Below are 13,020 nucleotides of genomic sequence, written 5' to 3'. Positions count from 1 at the left end.
AAAAAAAAAAAAAAAAAAAAAGACATGCAAATCTGGGACCCCTGCCTACAGAACGAATCCCCTTAGCTTTCACTGCTCCATCTCAGGATTTCCAGATCAGCTGCCCTCTGTCCAGAGAAAACAGTCATTCATTTGACTGATAGTTCAGGGAGTCTTTTATCTCGGCCGATTTTTGGAAGTGCGCCATGCTGTTCCTCTTTTCTTCCTTCTTTTTTCCATCTTAAGGCAGCCACCCTGTAATTTATTTCTTGGGTTTCCTTTCTAACAAGATTGAAGTGGAAATCTCTCTCCCAGTTCCCCTCTGATTTGGTATTTTTTTCTAAACTTTGTTTTTGTTGCTAATCTCAGTAGGGGATTGGGTTTGGGGTGGGGTGTCAGAACAAACAGGGATTGTTGCCATTTTGGGAAATCTGAGAGTCAGAATCATCCTCCTTCACCTCCCTGATAGCGAACATCACGAAACCCTGGAATGTGGTTTGGGGTTATTTTTTGTTTGTTTATCTGCTACATTTCTTCCCTGTTTAGATGCACTCTTACATTTCTTAAAAATTCCACCCTATAGATGTAGCCTACTGTGCCTTCACAGGGCTCTTTGGGGTTCTGATTCTATCACATTTCTTAAGCATGGTCTTTATATTTTATTTCAAATTATTGAGTTTAAATATCATACAGAATAGAAGACCAAGCCCCACAGCAAAGCCCTGGACGTCTGTGTTCACATTCACACCTATCAGCTTGGACTTTTGGGGTGAGAAAACATAGATTTGGGTCTTGGCTCTAGTGCTCTGATGTCATAGGCAGGTCATTTAGTATTGCATAAGTTCCAGTTTCCCATCTGTAAAATGGACATGATAAGACATAAGACCGCCTTCTCAGTAATGAGGTACTTGGCTCAGTACTTGCCGCAATAAATGATAGACTAGACTTTTGGAGGAAGGTGTAGATTTTGCAGCAGACAGGTTTGACCTTAAATGCATTCATTCCCTCATTCAACAAATATTAAGTGGCAGATACTCTCCCAGGCACTGGGAATACAGTGATGAGGGAAGTAGACATGGCCCCTGGCCCTCATGCAGCAGACAGTGCAGTGAGAAAAAGTAATTGTCAGTCATGTAATTAATAACTGAAGCGGGAGACTGGGTCTAGCCTGAAGAGTCAGGAAAGGGTTCCCTGAGAAGGTGACTTCTGAACTGAGATTGGATAAGCAGAGAAGAAGATCACTCTAGGCCAGTGGTCCTCGACAGGGGAGATTTTGACCCCCAGGGGACAGTTGGCAATGCCTGCAGATGTTTTTGGCTGTCAAAACTGATGGGGGTGGGAAGATGCTACTGTACACCTTACAAAGCACAGGACAACCCCCCACAAAAAAGAATGATCTGGCCCCAAATGCCAGGAGTGCTGATGTTGAGAAAACCTGGACTGCACACAAAGAAGAAACAGCATATGCAAAGGGCCTGTGGTGAGAAAGCTAAAGTACTTGGTGAACAAAGTCCAAGGGAGAGGGGTGCTTGATGGAGTTGGTAAAGGTGACGAGGTCCAGACTATGCCAGGGTTTGCAGACCACGCGGTCTTTATCTTATACCATGGGAGGATTCAAAACGAAGGAAATTATCAGATCTATGTTTTGAAAAGACCACTTTGGCTGTTGGTGGGGAAGGAGTTGGAGGGAGGCAAAGAAGACGTGAGCAGATCAGTAAAGAGACCATTGCACGTATCCAGGGTAGAGATGAAGGTGGCTTGGTGTAGACAAGAGGCAGTCAAGTTGATGAAATGTGGACTGACCTGAGAAATACATAGGAATCAACTGGTGATGGATAGGAGGTGGGTCGGTAAGGGGATGAGACCCATCATTTCATCATCCAGATCAGTGCCATTGAGAGGGAGAGGCTGGCTATAAACTAGAGAGGGAATGAGGTCCTTGAGAAGAAAGGAAGGGATGGGACCCAAAATCAAGTGGAATCTGACCCTAGCAAAGAGAAAATAAAGCCCCTGTGTATTACAAGGTCTAGATGGGGACAGATGTGGACATATTGGTCTTCTCATCTTTGTCCCTAAGGCTTCCCTAAGTGGACTAGTCAGATGCCCTTCTGAAGACTGGATACAGTATGCCTATCACAATTACATGGTTACCAAATAGCCATAGCTGATGAGGGAAAATAGTCTTCTCTGTAGACTAATTAAAGCCAATAAATGTTGAAAGAATGGCAATTAGAAAATCATCCCTTTTTTTGGTCTCCAATGAATTAATTGATTCAGGCAAAGATCAGCAGTGAGTAAGATTATTAGATGAAAGATCAGTGAAGAGCTTTTTAGTGGAAGGGACAGAATCTGCGATTTTGTCACATGTAGATTTGTGAGGTCATCACAGTCAAGATACAGAACAGTCCCATCCCAAGGATCCCTTGTACTACTTTTATGCTATTACCCTTTTCAAAATATCCCGTTGGGCACAAACTGTGCAATGGCAGTGTACTAGCTGCTGGGGATATGATGAAAAATGATAACAGATGATTCCTGCCCCGCGGAGCTTGCCATCCATGTTATCTCACCCTTGTTGTGTGCCCGGGTTGGGCACGCCGGTGTAGACTCGGGGACTGAGCATTGTTGCCAGCCCCCATTTCCAGGGGACTCCTGGGGAGTCAGCAGGCCCCCCGTGACTCATTCACATCTTTATATTTGCAGCTATGCCAGGGTCACAGGTTGTCAGGACATTTCTTTCCTTCTCCTGTGTTCAAAGTTCTCCATTAGTTGGTGAATCTCTTTTTTCCTGGAGGCAGTGAAACATCAAATCAAGTTGACTTTTCTATTTCATAGGAACAGATATTGGTTCAATTGCCTCTACCTTCTTCTTTGGGCCTCATATTTATGGTAAAAACTTCACCAGGCATCCGGCAGAAATAAGTTATATTGAGACATAAACTCCATTGAAGAGTCAACTGTATTGAATAAAGACAAGGGGAATCTGGGATGTTCTTGCCATGTTGACCCAAATAGAAGGATCCTAAGTGTTGAGTAACCCTGATTTTCAGTAAAGTGAGACATTTCATGTTACTTGAAATATTCATTAATAAATACCAAATATGGGCTTCCCTGGTGGCGCAGTGGCTGAGAGTCCGCCTGCCAATGCAGGGGACACAGGTTCGTGCCCCGGTCCGGGAGGATCCCACATGCTGCGGAGCAGCTAGGCCCGTGTGCCACAACTACTGAGCCTACGCGTCCAGAGCCTGTGCTCCGCAGTGGGAGAGGCCACAACAGTGAGAGGCCCGCGTACCGCAAAAAAAAAATAAATAAATAAATACCAAATATAATTATAGAATACTACAGCCTCATTTTAAAATCACACAGAGTCTTGTCTTAATCTCTCGTGCCTTTAAAATTCTACCAAGAAGATATTAATTTGGCTATGGCCTCTTTTCAGATAATGTTCCTCACAAAATGAAAATCAGAAGCTGGTTTCTAGTTCAAAGGAAGAGAAACACAGGCCCCGTGTGGGACAGTTTGGTTGGGATGAAGGAGACAAGAAAATACAATGGAGGAGACGGGAGCCGAGAGAACGCTGTCACATCTTAAGGTTTTTCCCTTGTTCTTCTCTCATATTCCAATCTCTTTTCTTGAAATGTACAGGAATTACAGTTTATATTGATCTTAACATGAGCTCTTTCTGAGCAAGAAGAAGTAAGGAGGAGAGAGACTCTTCACCTTCTCCTTTGTAAATCGCTGCATTATTTGAAATGATTTTTTTTTCCTAAAGCAAGGAACCTGTGCGACGTCACAGAGAAATCTTTCTCCAAGAGAGCCATGGATGGGTTCGTAATAAAGCTGTGATGGGGCGCATTGGTGGAAAGGAGACACCATGTGGGAAACTCAGGTATAGCCAAATGTAGTCACTGCCCAGTAGGCGGGAGAGACCCTGGGGAGCCTGTGTCTCCAGAGTCATGCTGAGTGAACAGAACTCGGGAGGCGCCATTGCTCAGATTGTTGGCCGAACTACAAGTGTGCAAGGCAGACTCTTTCCTGAAGCATGCCTTTAACTCCTCACGAAACTCTGTATGCTGTGTGACTCTCTTGGTGGTCGTCTGGAAATAACTGGCATTTGGGGGGCATGAAGCTTGAATGTGAAAGGAAAATCTGCGTTACACCCAGGTTGGAGCCTCGTTCTTCCTCCATTTACCAGACCTTAGGCAAGTGTAGTGGGTTGGATAATGCCCGCCCCCCCAAATTCGTGTCCACCCAGAACTTAAGAATGTTACTGTATTTGGAAATCAGGTCTTACAGATCTAATTAGTTAAGGATCTTGAGAGGAAACCATCCTGGATTTCGGGTGGGCCCGAAACCAATGATTGGTGTTTTCTAAAAAGAGGAGGGGATACATAGAGGCACACAGAGAAAAGGAGGCCATGAGAAGGTGGAGACAGCGATTGGAGCGATGCAGCCACAAGCCAAGGAACGCCAGGAGCCACCAGAAGCTGGAAGAGGCAGGGAAGGATCCCCTAGAGCCTTCGAAGGAGGGTGGGTGGCCCTGCCAACACCCTGACTGCAGACCCCTGGCCTCCAGAGCAACATTTCTGTTATTAAAGCCACCCAGTTTGTGGCCACGCCTGGCCCCCCTAGGAATCCAGTAGAGCAAGTAACTTAGTCTTTTAGCAGCTCAGAACCTCATCTGTAGAATGGGGGATAATACTACCTTTTTCACAGACTTACTGGAAAGTTTAAATGAGAAAAGGTGTGTAAAGCCCTAGACCCATGCTTGGCACATAATACTATTCAATAAATAATTGAAGGAGGAATAACCCTCACTTTTCTTGAGGTTTTTAATCCTGTAATTAAATGACCCAGAAACAATCTCAGGTTTATATTTTTATCACTTGTGTTCTAAGTCTGATTAGTTCTATCAATACAAGTACTTTAAACCTGTTACACTGTTTATCAAAACTGCCTTGAGTGTCCTGCATTTCTAATCATTTTGTTTTTAAATATGTGGTATTTTTCCAGGGCCAATGACGCTTTCTGCTTCCTACTTGTGTTTGAGAAAACGTTTTCCCTGTAGATTTAAATTGCAGTTTTATCCATCATTTAAAAACAGTTCTGTTTCAGCAGTTACGTTTCAATAGCATTAATTTTGCTGAATAGACTTGAGATGTGTCTTGAAAATTTTCAAAACTGCGCATTTCTAGAACTTTCTGATAATGTATATGGATGACAGCTTTTACAGTACTTGGTCTAGGAATCTGCAGACATCAGCAAGCAAGGTGATAAGGTGGAAAGAACAGAGACCAGGAGTGTGAGATCTACCCTAGGGCCAGCTTCACTGCCATAAGTCATTTTTTTAAGCTTCGACAATTCAATTAGATACAGACACTTCCAATCCTGTCATTAGTTACCAGGACCCTGGAATGAGTCACCTAATTACTGCATGCCTCAGTTGCTTCTAATAAAAATCATGGTGGTGGTGGTTGCTTTTGCTGTTAATTTCTCCTCCATGAAATGAGAGGGTTGGACTAAACCAGTGTTCTTCAAATATCCTTAGATGCTTAACCTTTTTATTTATTTTTTTATTTATTTTATTTTTTTTTGGTATGCGGGCCTCCCTCTGTTGTGGCCCCTCCCGTTGCGGGGCACAGGCTCCGGACGCGCAGGCCCAGCGGCCATGGCTCACGGGCCCAGCCGCTCCGCGGCATGTCGGATCCTCCCAGACCAGGGCGCGAACCCGGTTCCCCTGCATCGGCAGGCGGACGCGCAACCACTGCGCCACCAGGGAAGCCCGTTGCTTAACCTTTTTAAAAACAAAAAACAAAAAAACTACATCTTGTACAGAAGTCCACTATAAAAATTTGCAAAGTGACCTTCTTTGGGTGCTTATATAAACCTGCATTAAAAAAAAATCTGTTGTGTAATGCAAGAATATTTGAAATTCCAGCACTCTTGTGGAAATAAAATATTGTGAAGCTTTCTAGTCCTGATATATTCTGGTAAGGCAAAAAGTCCCTCAGACTGACAAAAGTCCAATTCTGCTCTGCCATTCATCAGGCTGACATAGCACAGATTAAGGCAGCTGGGAAGTGAACAGGAAACCACATTTCTCCCGTAGACACACTGAAGTTGTAATGTGTCAAGGAACCCACTTCTAAGGGTGACTGCTGCTTTATTACTCTTGGAGAAACCTTCTGGAAGAGCACTATCAGAAATGTTGCCGTTTGAAATCATCAGGAAGAATGAAACATCCTGCTCCACGTGGAGGGTCCAAGTCACTTTGACATGACAAGCAGCCTCAGTTTCCAACCCACGTGCAGAACTTCATTTAAAGCATTTCTGGATACACCCGTTCACATCTATCAAAACTTTTAGTCTCTAAGTACGTAAGCCCCTGGGTCTGTTCTGCTGTCCAGACCTGATACTGACCTTTGGCGCGCATCCCTCTTTTGCCTTCAGCCTGTAAAAACACTATTACCTTTAAATTCCTCCACCCCTCCCCGCAAACCTCCTAACTGCATCTTTGTTTGGTGAGGCATCTCAGGGCTCCGTGGGTGTGTGGTCTCCCCCATGGCAACGAGCCAATAAATCTGACTTTGTCCAGTGATGGTTTTGTACTGGAGATGTTTGATTGGGCTAAGACAGGGCACAGTTAATCGTATGACCTTGGTCACGCCATCCAACCTCTTTACCTCATCTGTAAAGTGGAGGAAATTCTCTACGTGGCCTTTATTGCGCAGTGCAGGGGTATATGGATCAAATGGGATCATGTATGTGAAAGCTCTTCATGGGTAGAACCATACGTACAGCATTATCCATTGGAACTAGCGCTTTGAACAAAGAGGTTCCAAAATAGAATTATTAGTGCAGATGACACACATTTCAGCACATGTGACCCAGCTACCTTGTTTTAGCCCTTATGTTAAAGAGCATGAGTTTCAGGTTCAGCTGGATATGGACACTCTTATTTCCTGGCAGCATGTCTTTGAGTGGGTTATTGAACCTCATGGAGCCAATTCATATGTAGACCAGGAATGATAATATCTGCTTCATGCTGAGGTTCAGAGGGTAATGTGAGGAAAGAGTCATACCGTACCAGGCACATAGGAGCACTCAGTATGTGTTCATTTCCTGCATCGACGGCTCAAGGGAATCAAGCCACATTTCCCCTTGTAATGTCCACATTGCCAGGCACCAGGCAACCATTATTTCCTTTAAAAAGTAACTGTTTGGAGAGCAGGACCAAATAACTTGATTCTGGCTTTAAGCAGAACAATGGCAGCAATGTTACAGGGTTAGAGATTGGTTTGTGGCCTCTTTGCAATGTAATTAGCTTCCTCCATGGTGGATGGCATGTCTGGTTGGTCAGATTACTTTCTTCTGGGACTTCTTGTCAGTTATCGTCCTATTTGTGATAAGGGATTTATTCACCAAAACAATCTCATATAGTGCTTTACTCTGGTGTTTGCTTGTTATAACAAAAATTACAGAAGGTAGGCAAGAAGAGTATAAACCATCTGAACCGCAATTGCTTGGAAAATTCCGTCACCTTTTTAGACAAGATATTGCCTATCTTTTGTGGAGAAAAGGTCAATGCCTTATTTTAAAATATCTGACAGCAGCGCACATCATCTTTAAAACAATAATTCCAGAAATACCAGTATTGCATTGAACGTGAATGAACTTAGTTTCATGAGGTTGGTTTTCTCCTCTCATTAATTTCTTTGCAGTGGAAATGGTTTAGCAATGAGACCTGTTGTACTAAGTAAAATAACTCAACAGAATGACAAGGAAAAAACAACTCTGCTACTTTCAAATTTAACCACAAATTTTTAGAACCTGGTTTAGAAAATGGAAGCAAGGAATCCCATTATTTGCAGAATTTTTTTATTCTACTTTGTTACATACAAATTTTCTAAATTATCCTGATTAATGGATCCTATGTTGATTTTTTGTCAAGTTCATATTGATTTACCTAGGGGAAATGATCAAAAAATAAAGTTCAATGAAATAAATATTATTGAATACCTACTCTGGGTACCATGGTGGGAAGTACTGGAAACATCCAAAGGAGACAGGTCTGACCTCATGGAACTTAGTCCAGGAGGGAGGCAGTCATAAATCAACTATCACAGAACGAAGAGGCAGGGATTATAATGGTGGCTGGAGCAAAAGACTATGGAGCAGCGTAGACAAACTTTTTCTGTAAAAGGGCAGAGAGAAAATATTTTAGGCTTTGCGGGCCACCTTGTCGGGCCACCTTGTCTCAGTGGCGGCTACTCAGCTCTGCTGCTATCACAAAAAAGCAGCCATAGAGGGACTTCCCTGGTGGCGCAGTGGTTAAGAATCTGCCTGCCAATTCAGGGGACACAGGTTCGGGCCCTGGTCCGGGAAGATCCCACTTGCCGCGGAGCAACTAAGCCCGTGCGCCACAACTACTGAGCCTGCGCTCTAGAGCCCGCGAGCCACAACTACTGAAGCCCGCATGCCACAACTACTGAGCCTGCACTCTAGAGCCCGCGAGCCACAACTGCTGAGCCCGCGTGCCTAGAGCCCGTGCCTCGCAACAGGAGAAGCCAACCGCAGTGAGAAGCCCACGCACCGTGACGAAGAGTAGCCCACGCTCACTGCAACTAGAGAAAGCCTGCGTGCAGCAATGAAGACGCAACACAACCCAAAATAAGTAAATTAATTAATTAATTATTTTTAAAAAAGAAAAGGTTGTCGTTTATTAAAAAAAAAAGCCATAGACAACCCATAAATGAGTCAGCATGACTGTATTTTCAGTAAAACTTTATAGACACTGAAATCTGAATCTCATAATTTTCATGTGTCATGAAGTTTTATTTCTTCTTTGGATTTTTTTCAAGCACTTAAAAATGTAAAACTCATTCTTAGCTTACAAAAACAAGTGGTGGGCTGGATTTAGTTTGCAGGTTATTTAGGGCCAAAGATGATTATTTGTAATAATTTACTAGAATAATTTGATAATATTTCAGTAGATTTTATAGTGTTATCCAGTTAGCCTTGAAGCTCTGTATATAGCACCCTGGTTCTGTTGCTTATTTCACATTATAAGCATCTTTTCAAGAGATGCAGAAGACATTTTTCCATCTCTTGTGTGGTCCTTGCAATTCTGGAGACATGTGGGAGGGGTAACAAGGAGATGAGGTTGACTTTTTTTGCATAATACTAAGTAGCAGTGCATTCAGTCAAATATAAATTAGGCATCTAACACCAAAGTCTAGAAAACACAGCTTGGCAATTACCTGCTGGTATTTAGAAAACAAAAATGGCCAAACTGGATAATTCCACTGAAAGACAATTTGTTAGTCTAAATCCTTTGAGTTGATAAAGGAAATGTTTGTGCCTGAGCTTTAAACCCGGGCATAGCATTTTGCCAGCTGCTTGACCTTGAGCCTGGAGGGTATGGGAGACTGTGGACTGCAGAGCAACAGACCAGAAAAACAGCTGATGGTGGGCTGAAACCTTTTCGGTGAGGGACTCATCTATACCATTTGCATGTAAGTGACAGCCTCCATGAGTCAACTCAGTTCCTAAAACCCACCAGAGTAGTTGGCTTGCTAAGGGCTCCTGTGTAACCCACCAAACCTAAACTGAAGCCAAGACTTATCTACACTGCCCAATCAGTTTCCTTGAGAAACTGTGACTTTTTTTCTAACCCAGTGTTGTAGGTCAATTACACTTCAAAAACAAACAAAAGAACATACAAACAAAGAAGGTGGGGCGATTGGATGAAAGCAGTTAAAAGGTACTGCAAACTTCAGGTTGTAAGATAAGTACTAGGGATGTAATGGACAACATGATAAATATAATTAACACTGCTGTATGCTATATATGAAAGTTGTTAAGAAAGTAAATCCTAAGAGTTCTCATCACACAAAAAATTTTTTTCTATTTAATTGTATCTATATAAGATGATGGATGTTCACTAACCTTATTGTGATAATCATTTCATGATATATATGTCAAATCATTATGCTGTACACCTTAAACTTATACAGCACTCTAAGTCCATTATATCTCAATAAAACTGGGAAAAAATAAATTACCATTATATAAAAAAAAAAGGAAGTACTTGTTAAAGTGTATTTGTTTCACTGGGCCCACCCCCCAGAGTTGCTTATTCAGAAGGTCTGGGGTATGGCCTGTGAGTTCGCATTTCTAAATTTACAGGTGCTGCTAATGCAGCCCATCTGGGACCACATTTTGAACATTACTACTTTATTTGTCTATGGGTTATTTTTTGACAGTTAAACTGAAGATCTCCTCCCACAGAGCCTAATCTATGTTGGATCAGATTCTCCCAGCCTTATCTGGCACTAAATGCACTTTAACACTCACTTTGTTACCATCTTTAATTTTCCTTTATTGGAAGAATTATTTATTCATGTATTTTCCTCACACTTTCTTTTGCTGACATGATCTTCCTCCCTCAAAGAAAAAGAATAAATAAATAAAATGGAACCATTCTGCCTTTTGAAAAAAAATTAAGATGCTACTGCTACTCTTTAAAAATAGTATGTTAGAGGGCTTCCCTGGTGGCGCAGTGGTTGAGAGTCCGCCTGCCGATGCAGGGGACACGGGTTCGTGCCCCGGTCGGGAGGATCCCACATGCCGCGGAGCGGCTGGGCCCGTGAGCCGTGGCCGCTGAGCCTGCACGTCCGGAGCCTGTGTTCCGCAACGGGAGAGGCCACAGCAGTGAGAGGCCCGCGTACCACAAAAAAAAAAAAAAAAGTATGTTAGAAATATACACCAGACAAGATTTTTAATATATTTAAATTTAATCATGAGCTTCCCCAAGCAAGAAAGAACTCTGTGAAAATTATGGCTTATGAATCTCATCTTTTAGATTTCTTTAGGAAAATCTGCTCAAAACACAACCACATCAGCATTACTGGAAATGTCTGAATAGAAACCAGGTTGTAAAAACCACGTGGATCCAGCCCACATACCTGAGAGAGTGGAAAGGCAGACGGTGAGTAAGGGGGATTATTGCTACTCCAACGACTAGTACCTGTGGTGGGGAGGAGCTGAAGGGGCCCCTTCTCTCTCTCTCTGCCATTCTTCTCATCTGGGTCCCCAAAGTAGCATTGCTTAAGCCCAGAATGAACACAGTCTCTAGAAAAAATTCTCCTTCAGCTTTTAGTCTTCACTCCTCTAACTTCTGGGGCTCAAATTCAGTCCTAGGATCCAGGAACAGACGGTAAGTCATTACTTCCATCGTCCCCTACAACCCCAGTTTTAACTGAAAATGGAGAATTGGTCAATAAGTGGCAGTATCAAGACCATATGATTATCTGTATCCAGTATAGTATCAGCGCTGAGAGTGGATGCTGGGGTGTGAGGCCTCGGTCATCACCTTGTGCATCTGCCCTACAGGATGCATCCCCAGGTGGTGGCTCATTTCTAAGCATGGGAGTGTGTGTGTGTATATCTGACGTGGTGTGTCCCCACGTGTATCGGGGTCCAACATGCACTCAGGCTGACCCTGGACGCCCCGGTGGGACGCGTTAGAGCGTGTGCGCCCGTCTGGCTCCCGGCGCGTGCCCAGGTGTGCGCGCAGCCCGCGCAGGCAGGTACACGGTCCCTCCTCCAGGGGGCGCCGCCGGGGGCGGCCTCCCGGGGCGGCCGCGCCAGCCTCGGCCAGGATTTCCGCTCCGCCACCCGAGCCCGCTCTACCCGACGGCGCCGCGCTCAGAGGAAGGTGAGGCGCTGGGCTCGGGCCGAGCCGGGGCCCCTGTCCCCGCCCCCGCCGCGAGGGTGCCCTAGAGCCCCCGTGGACTCGGGGTGTTGCTGCCGGCGCGTCGCGCCAGGGCGGAGTCCGGGGCCAGCGTGAGTCGGGGAGGGAGGGTGGGGGATGGAGCGGGGAGGGACGGCGGGGGGGCCGAGGGGCGGGGGCAGAGCCTGGGCCGTGAAGGGACGCGGGCGCCTGCGGGACCAGCTGGAAGGGAGGGGACACGCGGCCGCTACGCGCGTCCACACGTTGCTCCGCGCAGCGCGAGGCGGACGCCACCGCCAGAGCGACGGGGGGCAGGAGGAGTTGGGAACTGCCTGCAGGTGTGCACGCTGCCCCTTCCCAGTAAGGAAGAAGCGATGACCATTTAGAAGGTAGTTTTAAAAGGATCTCGCAGTATAATGAGGCTGACGCTTTAAAGGAATTCTGTTTTTAACTGGAGATTCTTGTTTGCGGGGAGACCAGAAGCTGCAAAAGAAAAAAAAACAACTTCTGGCGTTTGTCAGTTTCTGAGCTCAGGTTTCTTTGGAGCCGTTAGTGACACAGCTGAGTTTTTGGAGAAATTTCTGTTACTGCCTTGATTATGAACTATGGTTATTGAGCTTTCACTCTGTTGGCCAAAGAGAGCACTGCAGCTGCACTGGAAACCCTAAATAGGTGCACGGTGTTTTGAACACACCTTTCTGACTCCAGGCTGACTGTTAATATTGAACGGATAAGAAAATGAGACTTGTGGCCACGTCTTCTCAAAGCAGGTTGTTAATTTTGCTCAATGTCCCAGGGAGAAATCCTGTATTAAAAACTAAACTGACTCTAAGGGTGTGGAGAAACGGGAACCCTCCTGCACTTTTGGTGCGAATGTAAATTGATACAGCCACTATGGAGAAGAGTATGGAGGTTCCTTAAAAAACTACAAATGGAACTACCATACGACCCAGCAGTCCCACTACTGGGCATATACCCTGAGAAAACCATAATTCAAAAAGAGTCATGTACCACAATGTTCATTGCAGCACTATTTACAATAGCCAGGACATGGAAGCAACCTAAGTGTCCATCGACAGATGAATGGATAAAGAAGATGTGGCACATATATACAATGGAATATTACTCAGCCATAAAAAGAAACAAAATTGAGTTATTTGTAGTGAGGTGGATGGACCTAGACTCTGTCATACAGAGTGAAGTAATCAGAAAGAGAAAAACAAATACTGTATGCTAACACATATATATGGAATCTAAGAAAAAAAAAAGGTCATGAAGAACCTAGGGGTAAGATGGGAATAAAGACA

General features: G+C 44.4%; 1 protein-coding gene and 1 long non-coding RNA gene across 4 annotated transcripts in view; both read left to right on the top strand.

Moving 5' to 3' along the window:
* The first annotated feature begins 10,954 nt into the window (after positions 1-10,954).
* The window catches only part of GGACT (gamma-glutamylamine cyclotransferase), a 47,268-nt gene continuing 45,202 nt past the window's right edge, over positions 10,955-13,020 (top strand). The window contains 1 exon segment of the mRNA XM_055089708.1: positions 10,955-10,969. The gene's annotated coding sequence lies outside the window, so the exon portion shown is untranslated.
* Positions 11,666-13,020, top strand: part of LOC129392696 (uncharacterized) — a 95,295-nt gene continuing 93,940 nt past the window's right edge. For all 3 annotated transcript variants that reach the window (XR_008619080.1, XR_008619081.1, XR_008619079.1), the window contains exon 1: positions 11,666-11,826. This is a non-coding gene — a long non-coding RNA (uncharacterized lncRNA). The remainder of the gene's footprint in view (positions 11,827-13,020) is intronic.

The sequence above is a fragment of the Physeter macrocephalus genome, chromosome 13 (assembly GCF_002837175.3).
Source record: "Physeter macrocephalus isolate SW-GA chromosome 13, ASM283717v5, whole genome shotgun sequence".
Classification (NCBI taxonomy): domain Eukaryota; kingdom Metazoa; phylum Chordata; class Mammalia; order Artiodactyla; family Physeteridae; genus Physeter; species Physeter macrocephalus.
The sequence above is the reverse complement of the archived record's forward strand: the minus strand, read 5'-3'. Positions and strand labels throughout refer to the sequence as shown.